The sequence below is a fragment of the Euprymna scolopes genome, chromosome 32 (genome assembly GCF_053919585.1).
Source record: "Euprymna scolopes isolate OS-2025 chromosome 32, ASM5391958v1, whole genome shotgun sequence".
Classification (NCBI taxonomy): domain Eukaryota; kingdom Metazoa; phylum Mollusca; class Cephalopoda; order Sepiida; family Sepiolidae; genus Euprymna; species Euprymna scolopes.
The window spans coordinates 37,853,665-37,865,951 of NC_136513.1; the positions used below are offsets into that span (position 1 = coordinate 37,853,665).

The 12,287-nt window shown below is 34.1% G+C and overlaps 1 protein-coding gene across 1 annotated transcript in view; it reads left to right on the plus strand.

Moving 5' to 3' along the window:
* The first annotated feature begins 3,087 nt into the window (after nucleotides 1-3,087).
* The window catches only part of LOC145256266 (uncharacterized), a 62,053-nt gene continuing 52,853 nt past the window's right edge, over nucleotides 3,088-12,287 (plus strand). Inside the window, exon 1 of the mRNA XM_080114943.1 lies at nucleotides 3,088-3,229. The gene's annotated coding sequence lies outside the window, so the exon portion shown is untranslated. The remainder of the gene's footprint in view (nucleotides 3,230-12,287) is intronic.

The window sequence follows — 12,287 nt, forward strand, 5'->3', positions numbered from 1 at the left end:
CCACTGATCACAGTGTAGTATCTGTTCTAACGCTACACTTTACCTTTTCTGTCCTTGGTCAATGGAGGAAAAATCCTCTATGGCTGAGACAATTTTCATTTTTGTTTCTATTCAGAGTGGCCCTTTTGGAAAAAAAATCATTTTATTTACTCTTTTGTTGTCATTGTTGTTGTTAAAGTCCGAATTTTTACAAATAACATGGCTGTATCAAAGAGAAGATAGTCTGATGTAGTTTTCTTTCCTTTTTTTCATAATGTTATATTAGGATGTCAAGTCTCTTAAAATAAACTTCTTGTTTCGGCGCTTTATGAAATCCTTTTGTGTAATCGTTCGGTTTATGCGCAAAATTTTAGAAAAGGAAAGTCACACATTTTTGAAAACATTTTTTTACCAATTTAAATAAGAATATTTGCAAACATGAAAAGGTAAAGAAATGACAAAATCATTTCTATTTACTTTTTTATTGTTTTTATTTCCGAATTTTCACAAAAAACATGGCTATATACAGGAAAGGATAGTCCGATGTAGTTTTCGTTTTTCTTTATTATGTTATTATTAAGAGATCGAACCTCCAGAAGAGAAAAAACGTCTTGTATTCGTGCTTTTGGAAATCCGTGTGTGTAATCGCTCGGTTTAAGCGCGAAATTTAAGAATTTTGTTGTTGTTAATGTTTAACCCCTTTTTAAAATAGTTTTAAGTCTTTATAAATAAATGTATTTATAAATTAAAAATAAGGCTATAAATTTATATTTTGTGGGAGAGCTATCGCAATGCATCAAGTCGGTTGAAAATTTACAAACATACTTTTCGCGCTTTTTTTTTCGGCAAAGTTATCAATAACTCTATCAAAATTCACTCTATCGACAAGTTCCCTCTCTATAGAGAGGATTGCCAAGTATGTAAGCCTTGTCTGGCTCATTTTTGATCGAAGATTAGTTTTTTATGAGCTTCAGTTTCGAGAAAAAGCGCTTAAAGCTAGCAACGTTAATAGTTCGGGTAAGAAAAATGCGCAGCAAGATCACAATATTAGGGACGGAGTCCCCAAGGTGGTATTTCTGTACAAAGTTCAAACGTTGAAGAGGTCCATTGATTTTGTCTTTTCCTGAAGCTTTCACAAAATACTGTCATCTCTTCCTTTCGGCAAAGAATTTATTTTTTTCTATATTTTCGTCAACTTCACCAAGCTGATAATCATAATTATCATCAAGCAAAGAAAATGGTATTTACTTGCAAGATTGTGAACTTGTTGAAATCTGCAAGATATTTCTTCAGTCAACCTGTCTATGACAGACAGCATTTCTCGTCTCAACTTAGTACCAATACCCAGTGCTTCTTTTTGTGGATACGATGCTCCATGCTTATCCCCGTTTCGAGCAGAGTTTTGTGACTCGTCTATTGCAGTGTCCACCATATTTTCTCTATTCTGAAGAAAGCAATCTCTCAATACCGCCCCTGATGTGTGCCGTTCATAAAATAGGGATACATTTTTCTGTATCCAATACCTATAATATCCCTGATGTTTTAAATATTTTCGGCATAAAATTTCAGATTTTTTGTTAGCTTTTATTTATTTTTTATTTATTTTTATCCTCTCAAAATGCCACCCTCTAGCACATGCCGCCCGGGGCGAACTGCCCCCACCCCCGGCATTGCTATGACACTGCTCGAGAGTCAAAACAATGGAAAGAATATTCTGTTGCTATAGCCCTATTTATTATGAACAGAAATACCGTAAGTATTAAACGTAACGTAAAATTAATTCAAGAAAAAAAAAAAAAAAATGAAGTAAAAACAAAAACGGAAAAATCTGAAACATGCAGACGAGCATTATGTTTTTTTTTTCTAAATAGTTTACTTCTTGTAAATAATAAAAAAAAAATACTGGAGTTGAGATTAAAACCAAAACCTGAAGACAGTGAGTCGAGTACGATAACCATTAGTCCAGCTTGATATGATCTTCAGAAGGCATTTTTTTGGGGGGAGGGGTATTTTTTTACTCACGTTCACCCCTAACAATGCAGGCAGGTGCTCGTCTGAACTCCAATCTCTGGTCCCCCCTCGCCAATCTTTCACGAAAAACACCCGTCTAGCCGAATCCACTGTGAAAAATTTCCCCCACTCTTTATCTGTGCCTAAATCAAAACGTGGATTCCATGAAAAAAGCTTCTTTCTTAGAACTGCACGCCTGTGGAACTCTGTTCCGTCTGCCTACTTCCCACCGAACTACAACTTGGATGTGTTCAAGTCCAATGTTAACAAATTCCTAATGAACCACCCCCTTAAGTAAACACTTCATCAACTCTCCACACTAACGTAATGTACTTGCAATAACCCTTATCCCTGAGTGGCTTCCGGGCCTTGATAAGTGGTGATCACTGTGTAAAAAAAAAAAAAATATCGCCACTTGAACGCAAGACGTTACTATTTGTGACCATGCCTAGGAAAGATGTATGTCTACGTTACATTTAAACTTCTGCATATCAGTACAACCAGGGAAGCAAGTAGCAGGAAGGGAATTCCAACATCTATCTGTTCGAGGGAAGAAACTATTAGAATAGAATGTTTTCAAACATACATAAGGAATCTCTCATGTGAACGATTCGCGCATGCGCATTCGTTAAACATTCCACAAACAGATAAAAATCGAATGGCCATGTGGCAATTTTTCAATTTTGACACCATTAGCAGCCCTGTTGAAAACCGATTAAAATGTTTTCCACATGTCTGAATACCTTATATACTAAATTTCAAGTGTGGAGATCAAAAATTCGTTGAGTATATATTCAACGAATTTTTGATTTCGGTTGAGAAGTGTCACACACGCGCCCGTACGTACACACACGCGCGTGCGCACGCACACACGCACACACGCACGCACGCACACACACACACACACACACACACACACACACACTGAATTCTGAGCCTTATATTTTTTATCTTAGTATACAATCAGCCATGGTTCGCCATTAGCTGTTTATTTTTCTCCACTCACTGCACTATTATCAAATCTTAACCACTATCTTAGCCACGCCCTATAATTCTCAACCAATCAGAGAGAAGTAAAAGCGAAGCGTTCTCGTTACGGCCGCAAACTTGATTTTAATAAAATAAAAAAATAAGCAAAAAACGTTCAACGGGTAACAGTTTTTGTTCGACGTTGAGTTTAAGCAACGAAAACAATTATTGAAAAAAAAAAACATTTTACTTGATTTTAAAGCGATTTAAGGTAAGATTTTTTCGTTCATTTATTTATTTATTTTGTTATTTTTTTGTTTATTGAAAAGAAAGGACGTATGCGAAAAATTTTTTACATGTGGTTTAGGGGCACACCACAGCACATTTAAACCAGAATAATTGACTTTTTTTTTCTTTTTGGCGGAGCTTTTTGCTCATAGAAACTGTATGGTTCTATTTCTTTTTTCTTTTTTTTACTTTATTTATTTTTTATTTATTTTTTCTTAAACGGTCACTCTCAAATAAATTGTTTTTCCCTGTTTTAGTGATATAATTGTATGAAAACGCTCAGTCCAGGCATAAAATTGTACATGCAAAGTGTCAACTAAAAAAAAAAAAAAAATCGGAAAGAGGCTGGCTTAGGAAGATCGCTAACGCAAATTCATAATTTTCTGATTAAAGAACCGTTACTTACAGAATTGTGAACTAATTAGTGAGTTCATTTTCTGACAACAGAATTTTTAAATTAATAATTTAATTACAAACTACGCCGCAATAATTAAATGAGAAAGTACTTTTGATTAAAAAAAGAAAAAAATTCAAAGTTAAGAAAATAAGCAAGGCAAACACAAAAAAATTGAGACCCCCTCCCCCCACCCCCCAAAAAAACTCTCGGACAACATCAGATAAAATCATGATTTAATTATTTATTCTCATGTATTTTTTTTTTTTAACTTATTCATAATTTTGACAATCTTGTTCAATTTACAGCCTTTGCTAATATTTCTAGATAAGTTTTAAATTGAATTTAATTGTTACGATATCTTTTGTTTATTAAATTGTTAGGTGAAAGTACTGGTTAATAAATAAATCCCCACTCTCATGTTAAGAACGTCTTTCTAAATAATAACGTTAGTATTTCAGCACAGTCTGTAAACTGTACAAGTACTATAATTCTGTTTTCGATTTTTTTTTTTTTCTAATAATGAAAACGCCCAATTTTGCTTTAATGATGAAATAAAATTGAAGGAATTTTGAAGAAGGAAAAAAATATTATCATAAAAAAAGTGGAAAAGGGATTTTGCTTTGAGCAAATGCCAAACGTCAGTAGAATTATACGGACTTCATAGTTGTAAATTACGAAATTGTCTTCAAATACACTTTTAACTTTGGCTTAACTTACACATAAACACAAACACGAACACACGAGCGCGCGCACACACATATACACGCAAGTGCGCACACTCACATACACGCGAGTGCGCGCGCACACACATACACGCAAGTGCGCGCACACACACATACACGCGAGTTCGCGCGCGCGCACACACACACACACACGCGCGCGCACGTACGAGAGCGCACGCTCGCACACACATGTACACACACACACACGAGAGCGCACGCACTTATACACTCCCCACACAATTGTAATGGCGCTTAAAGAGGCGGTTAGAATCTTAAAAAGATCTCTCGGCTAGAATGTCTGAGATAGAGGGTGAATTGTCTGGCTTTCGTTAGGATGCCCCACCCTCAGCAAAAACAAAATCATTAGAAAATTGTAAACACACATACACACAAATTGTTTTAGCGTTAACGGAATTCAAGCAACACAGTGTAGTATCTGTTCTGATGTTACACTTCACCTTTTCTGTCCTCGGCCAGTGGCGGAGAAATCCTCTATGACTGAGACAATTTTCATTTTTGTTCCTATCCAGAGTCACCCATTTTGGGGAGCTGGATTTTTTCCACATTAAAACCAACGTTATGTATAACTCTTCCCTCGTGGGGAAGCAAGTAAATAGAAACTAAACACGAACAGATAAACAATTGTTAAAAAAAAAATGGCCGTCACTAAGAGAGTTTGAATAAAATTCAAGTTTTATAGTTTAACTAAAAAATTTATTTCAATACTAAAAATCCAATTCAAGAGTAACGATCAATTTGGTCCAAAATTCAACATTGTGCCTACTTTTGCCCTCGTGGGGAGGCAAGTAAATATGGACATCATAAGCCAGTAGCATCCAAGGATGGAGTACTGTTGCCACATCCGGATAGGAGCTGCTAGAAAGGACTTATCCTGCCTTGATAGAGTTCAAAATAGACTTTGTAGCCTAGTAGGAGATGTACTTTTCTCTTCCCTTTCTCACAGAAGAGATGTTGCGAGTTTTCCTCTGCTTTATCGTTATTTTCATGGCAAGTGCTCGACTGAGCTTCAATCTATGGTCCCCACTCGGCAAACTTTCACAAGAAACACTCGTCTAGCAGAAAACACTATCAATAATTCCCCCACTCTTCATCTGTGCCTAAACCTAAACGTAGATTCCATGAGCAAAGCTTCTTTCTTAGAACTGCACGCCTATGGAATTGTCTTCCGTTTTCCTGCTTTCCAGCTGACTACAATATGGTTGTCTTCAAGTCTAACGTAAACAAGTTTTTGATGAGCCGTTCCATATAAATTTACAAATTTACCGAATTTCCATTCATAACGATTACTATATTGTCTAATTGACTACTGTACACTCTTTAACCCTTATCCTCGAGTGACCTCTTGGCTTGGATAATAGATACGTAAAAAAATTAATTCAAAACGGGTTCTTTTATACGACAGGGAAAATGTAGTGCCTTATTTTGGTTTCAAATGAACAAAGCAACTTCGGTTGTCTAAAATGTTTGTGGAAACCAAGCGAAATATGTTATCCTTTTCCAACGGCGCTCTTATTCTACTGAAGACAAACCGAAGTTGCGTTGTTCGTTTTAAAACAAAATAACACACTATTATTCCCCGTGCATCACTGTCGTATGAAAGAACCTGCTTTGAATATTTGTTACGTCCATATTTACTTGCCTCCCCACGAGGGCAAAAGTAGACACAACGTTGAATTTTACTGTGCGAGGTATCACACAAAAACAAAAATTCCGTTATGGACAAGGGTTTCTCCTCCTAGCAAATTGCCTAACAATCTAATTAACAAAAAATATTGTAAAAAAACTAAATTTAACTGGGAAATACTATGAAAAAAAAAAACTTTTTAAATTTAGAAATATGGATTAATATATGATTAAATAATTCGAAATAAAAATAATTTTTATTTTACTTTAATTACTTTCACTCTGCAATAATTTATATCAGTTTGAAAAAGTTTAAACTTAAAATAAAAAGAAAAAACATTGTTAATGACCGCTTGGCGCTTCTACAGAATTGGGACGAGATTTTTTTAATCGATAGATGGAATTTTCAGATAAAAACCAATGGTTTCAACTGATTTTTTTTGTCAATTCTAATAAGATACAATGGTAGCTTCTAAATTATGCAGTCGAAATTACCTGAATATTATTGATATAACATATAACAACTTCAATGAAAAATTGCAGTCATCTTGCTTAAATCAAGACAGATAAATTACTTCCCTTTTGAATTCTGCTGTGTCTTACGATCGTTTTCACCCAATTCTATTTTTAATTTTCTTTAATAACTCATTTTCTACCTTATCGATTTTCGTAATTTTTGGATATAATAATCTTAAAAATACAAGGAATACGTAGATACCATTCTTTTTATGTGACATTCAGTTTATGATTTCCAAAATTTCGCCCCGATAGTGTAGAAGCATCGACCGTTTTATTAAAAAAAAAAAAAAAAAAGAATTCTAGCAACCCGAAAATAAAGGAATAAATTGTACAGCTTAATATTAAGAGGTTCTTAACGAATCGAAATCGGGAAAAATATAGTAATCTTCCCATCACTGGTATAAAAATAACTTACTGGGCTGGGTTCGTGGGAAAGAGTGTTGTCTTCTAAAATGCCATTTGCAGTGGTGAGTCAAAAAAAAAAGTTAGTAAGAAACTCTTAACTAAATAATAAACTAGAAAAGCAGTGGGCGGTCTTCCTCTATAATATAAATCTCACCTGTCCGTTCAAATGTATGTATGTATGTATGTATGTATGTATGTATGTCTGCTTAAAACTTTTAACAGAGGTGAAGTATTTTCACAAGATCGGTATCGTTTTGAAGTTCGATCCTTCGGACGAAAAATATCGAATAATTGTCTAATAATAGGAATTCCTTCACCCTCAACTGGTCACTTTTCTACAGGGGGGGGGCGCTTTTTTCGCCGATTTTTTCGAAAGTCAACCCCGCATTTCGATTGACAATCCTTAATTTAAACATACGTCACTTCCGATTTGGAAATGGGCGCAACAGCAAAGACGTCACGTTTTATTCACGTTCTTTTCCTCCTTCACAGTACAGGTTCGAGACTGCCTTCCTTACCACGATTTCTTTTTTTTTTTTTGCTCAACTCACACCTCCACACGCTCGGGCAACGCCGGACACCCAGGCTAGTTTCTTATATACAACAAAAAATAAAAATTTACATACAACAAACTTAGGCACGGAGCTCTTGATCTTAATACAAATTCCAAATCTTTATAATATCTTTGTAGATTAGCTAATACATACTCAGTAGGTCTTGTTCATGTTAGATTGAGATACGTCCCCGACAATCAGTGCAACAGTCTAGATCATTTTTGCATAAGGAAATAACCTTGCATCTGTCAAGTGGACTAATATAGTCTTGTGCGTTTCTAGGAGGTCCACCCTCCCAGATTTTACCTTCTCGCACTTTGAGAATAGGTGAACGACTTGAGAGACAATGGATACCCCGTGTAACAGTGCCTGTGTGTGCGTAATTGTGAAGCAAAGGTTACGCGATCCCTCACCTACACGTCCCCGGAGTCGGCACTGCCTGATTGAAGCGGCAAGGAGAAGTTCAATGGGGCTGAAGCCAATGCCAAGATAAACGGAGAGTACATACAGCACTTAGTATTCCCAAATGGTTACCTATCTGGTACTGACCAGACTCATCGTCACTTAACTTCGGTGATCTAACGAGAACCAAGATCCAAAGCTGTTTAGTGAGAAAGGGTAAGTGTATTGCTAATCGCGTAAAGCGCTCCTTCTAGGAAATACCGACAAGGGGCTGATCATGTAATCTATTATGGTCTATATATATATATATATATATATATATATATATATATATATATATATATATATATATATATATATATATATTGTAGTTTCCTATGTGTAAATTCACTGAAACATCGGTATTTATTTTAAAAAAGTAGTGCCCAATGGCAGCAGATTTTAATTATAGCATATTTATTCTTACAAATATTATTGGCTACATATACGCATATATGTATCTTTTGGAAAAACAGGATCCGCAGGCCACATGTTTACACACACACACACACACACACACACACACACACACACACACACACACACACACACACACACATATATATTCAGTACAGTTAGACTAGCGACTACCTCAACCCAGGATTGAAATTCAACTGCCTAGGCTCCTAACTGTTAGGCTATTTGGCTGCTATATATAAAAAATGATTTAAAATAAGTTAAAACAAAACAAAACAAAAATCTTATCCGAGTGAATAGAAGAGTAGCCTATATTGCCTAGTCGCCTGGGTGGCCGGCGTTTCCTGAGTGTTTGGGGGGGGGTGTATTGAGCAAAAAAAAAAAAAATAGTAGGCAGCCAGGCTAGAACTCGAATAAAACGTGACGTCTTTGCTGTTGCGTCCATGGCCAAACCGGAAGTGGCGAATGTTTAAATTAAAGCTAGTCAATCGATGACTTTCGAAAATATCGGCGGAAAAAGCGACCCTCCTCTCTGTAGAAAAGTGCCACGTTCAGGGTGAAGGAATTAATGTTTTTAGCCAATTTTTCGATATTTGTCGTCCGAAGGGTCGAGCTTCATAACGATACCGATCTCGTGAAAACCTCTGTCGAAAGTTTTAAGCAGACATACAAACATACATACTTACATTTTAACAGACGTGAGATTTATTATTGCCTATGGTAAAATTTACCTTATCTTGTATATATAGTTGACTTCTATTTTGTAATTGCAGACTTAGTAGAAGTCATTATAATTTCCGGGAAATTAAACTGCATTCTTTATTTTTACATTATTTTTTACTCAAGGTTTCATTAGACTATATATATATATATATATATATATATATATATATATATATATATATATATATATATATATATATATACGCTTAAGAATAATATTTTCTTATGCAGATTTCATATTTATTATCACAGAACAAACGCTCTATTGATTATTATATTGTACCCAATATATTTGGCAATTATTTCAAAAGTTTTTAAAAAGTGACTTCAGAGCCATCAGCTGGAATCGAAACCAAAACATTCAGCTCTCCAGCTATACTCTTTATTTAGTGCCACAACCTTCATCGTTAATGCCTGAGCTATCGCAAGATAGACAAAGAAAAAGCTTAAAATTAAGTGACTTCAAGCTAAAAATGTTTATGCACGCACGTTCAGAAGATCGTCGATTTACTTCTGCCAAGGTCAACTATTTTTTTTTTTTCGATTTTGACCCCCTTAGCAGCTATTTGTACCGGTTAAAAATCAAATGGAAAGTATTCCCGAGATGCAGATACTTTATAAATCAAGTTTTAAGTCAGTAGGCCAAATATTTAGAGAGGAGTTTGGTAGAGTCGTTTGGCACACATAAAGAAAAGGGCAATTATATATATATATATATATATATATATATATATATATATATATATATATATATATATACATATACTAGTATGGTGACCCGATTTGGCCCGGTATTGAATGATGATCAACGAATCTTTCGCACTCCCATATTTTTATTGCCCTGAAAATCGATGAAGTAGCCCGTTTTTCAATCAAATCGATTGCTTGCCTACTCTAATCGGGGACCCATCGCGATGCACTTGGAGGAAGCTTGACATGCCTCTCGCATGACTAAGTTCAAAATATAGTTTAGTCTACATTGCACTGATTGTAAAGAACCTATTGTTGATTTTATAAAATTATTTTTATATATATAACGGCCTGAATTAAAGTTTAAAATGCAGAAGTCAAGTATCATGCTTCAACTGTGCTCTAAACATTGTGCTCTAGCATTACTGGCTGTGTGGTGATAATGGTTTAAACTCAAGTATCATTGTGAAATTGTGTTTTAAACAGAAACATTCATTTCGAACGCACCCCTGTCATATCAAAGAATCTACTGTTGATTGAGAAAATATAGACACATTTCACGTGAATTTTTAAGGTAATAGGGAAATAGCAATTTTATAGTTAAATATTTAGAGACTTATAAAAAATCAAGTACAGAATCGGTAATTGTATCCGAAACTGGAATTTAGTATGGAATCGGTAATTAGACCAGAAACTGGAATATATATATATATATATATGTGTGTGTGGGGGGGGTGCATATATAAAAACATGTCTGTGCTAGCTTGTTTTCATCTTAAATTATACGCAATTATTCACAATGTAGAAACTATGCGTAAAAAGAATTAAGCGTGATTGTTAAATGAAACCAATTATTTAATAAGAAAGCATATAAAATGAACAATTAGTTAAGGAACGCCCGTTTGTTCAAAGGAATTTGCAAATTAGTTTATCTCCATGAAGTCGCTCGCATATCCACGACTAATTGATTAATTGCTTAATTAAATGAGGCAACAACACTTTTCTTACGCGTTGCACAATGGAAGTAATCTAGTTATAAAGTTAGATTATCATGAAAAAAAAGTGTCCATTCTAATAAGTTCCACATTATCTTTTTCCACATGACTTTAGAATTCACACTCTGTTACCTGCTTTCCTGACTGTACTGAAAAGCAAAAATTCAAATTTAATATAAACCAACGTCTCGCTCAATTCTTTACATGTTCCCAAATAGTAGCCACTAAAGTGGTAATATGTCTTGTTTAGGGCTGAACAAGGGTTAAAAAAAATGGTATATATGAACAGACATTTTACTGCTCAACTCCCTACACAGTAGCCCTGCAACTTATGTGCCCGATAGTAGCCCCCTACATTAAAGTGGCACTGTGAATTGTTTGGGTGAAAATGAAAAAAAACAGTTTATTTTGCGATTGGGCTGTTTGCAAGTATATATATATATATATATATATATATATATATATATATATATATATATATATTTATATATATATTTATATATATATATATATATATAAAGCGAAAAATTAAAAGGTAAATTTTTGTACCTATATTTTTATGTATATACCTGTATATCTATGTATATGTATATATGTGTCTATTTTTTCATATATATGCATGTATACATTTGTAATGTTGTACTTAAAGCAAATTTATAATTTAAATTCAAATCTATATTTTACTCTATTTCTTTTCTATCTCTAACCCATATTAATTTTCTTAGCAATTTTAAATCCAGACCTTTTATTTCAATTTTTTTTCAGATACATCTGCCTTACTTTTAATGCTAGGTTTATTTATGGTGTCTTTTAAATTTAATAAAAACCCTTCAAATTTGCTGACGAGGAGACCTTGCTTATTAAAAACTATATGTAATAATTATTGTCCATAACTTGATGTCTACCACAATAAAAAGCACTGTTTTCCGAAACGATCGTACAGATAATTGATTTTGTTGTTGTTCCTTCTTATGAAACGGATTTTTAATTTAATTATAATTTGATTTTTAAATTTTAAATTGTCAATCACATTACTTAATATATATATATATATATATGTGTGTGTGTGTGTGTGTGTGTGTGTGTGTGTGTGTGTGTGTGTGTGTTTAAATCTCCGAAACAGCTACATGGTAGGTAACTGATGACCCCTGTTTTCTATCTAACAATTGTAGTAAACGTTTTTTTTTTCTTTCATCCGTATATAGCCGTATATATTTTATCATTTATACTAACAGGACCTGTGGAAATTCCCCGGCCGACTCTTTCATATGTAATATATTTATATTGGCATTCTGTGGATGTTTAGCGTAAATGCAGACGCCCTGATATTTTTGTAGCTCTATTGGTAAAACTACAAAAGTATTTATCTAAGCTAGCAGGGACGCCCGGCGTAATACTCTCGTAAAATAGTCGAAACATGATGTTTTAATTCAAGCAGATTTCGTATATATTAATTATAGAGTCAGTTTTCTATTGACCATTAAGCACTATAAAGTTGTGATTTCAAAAATAAAAAAAATATGTATCCATATGG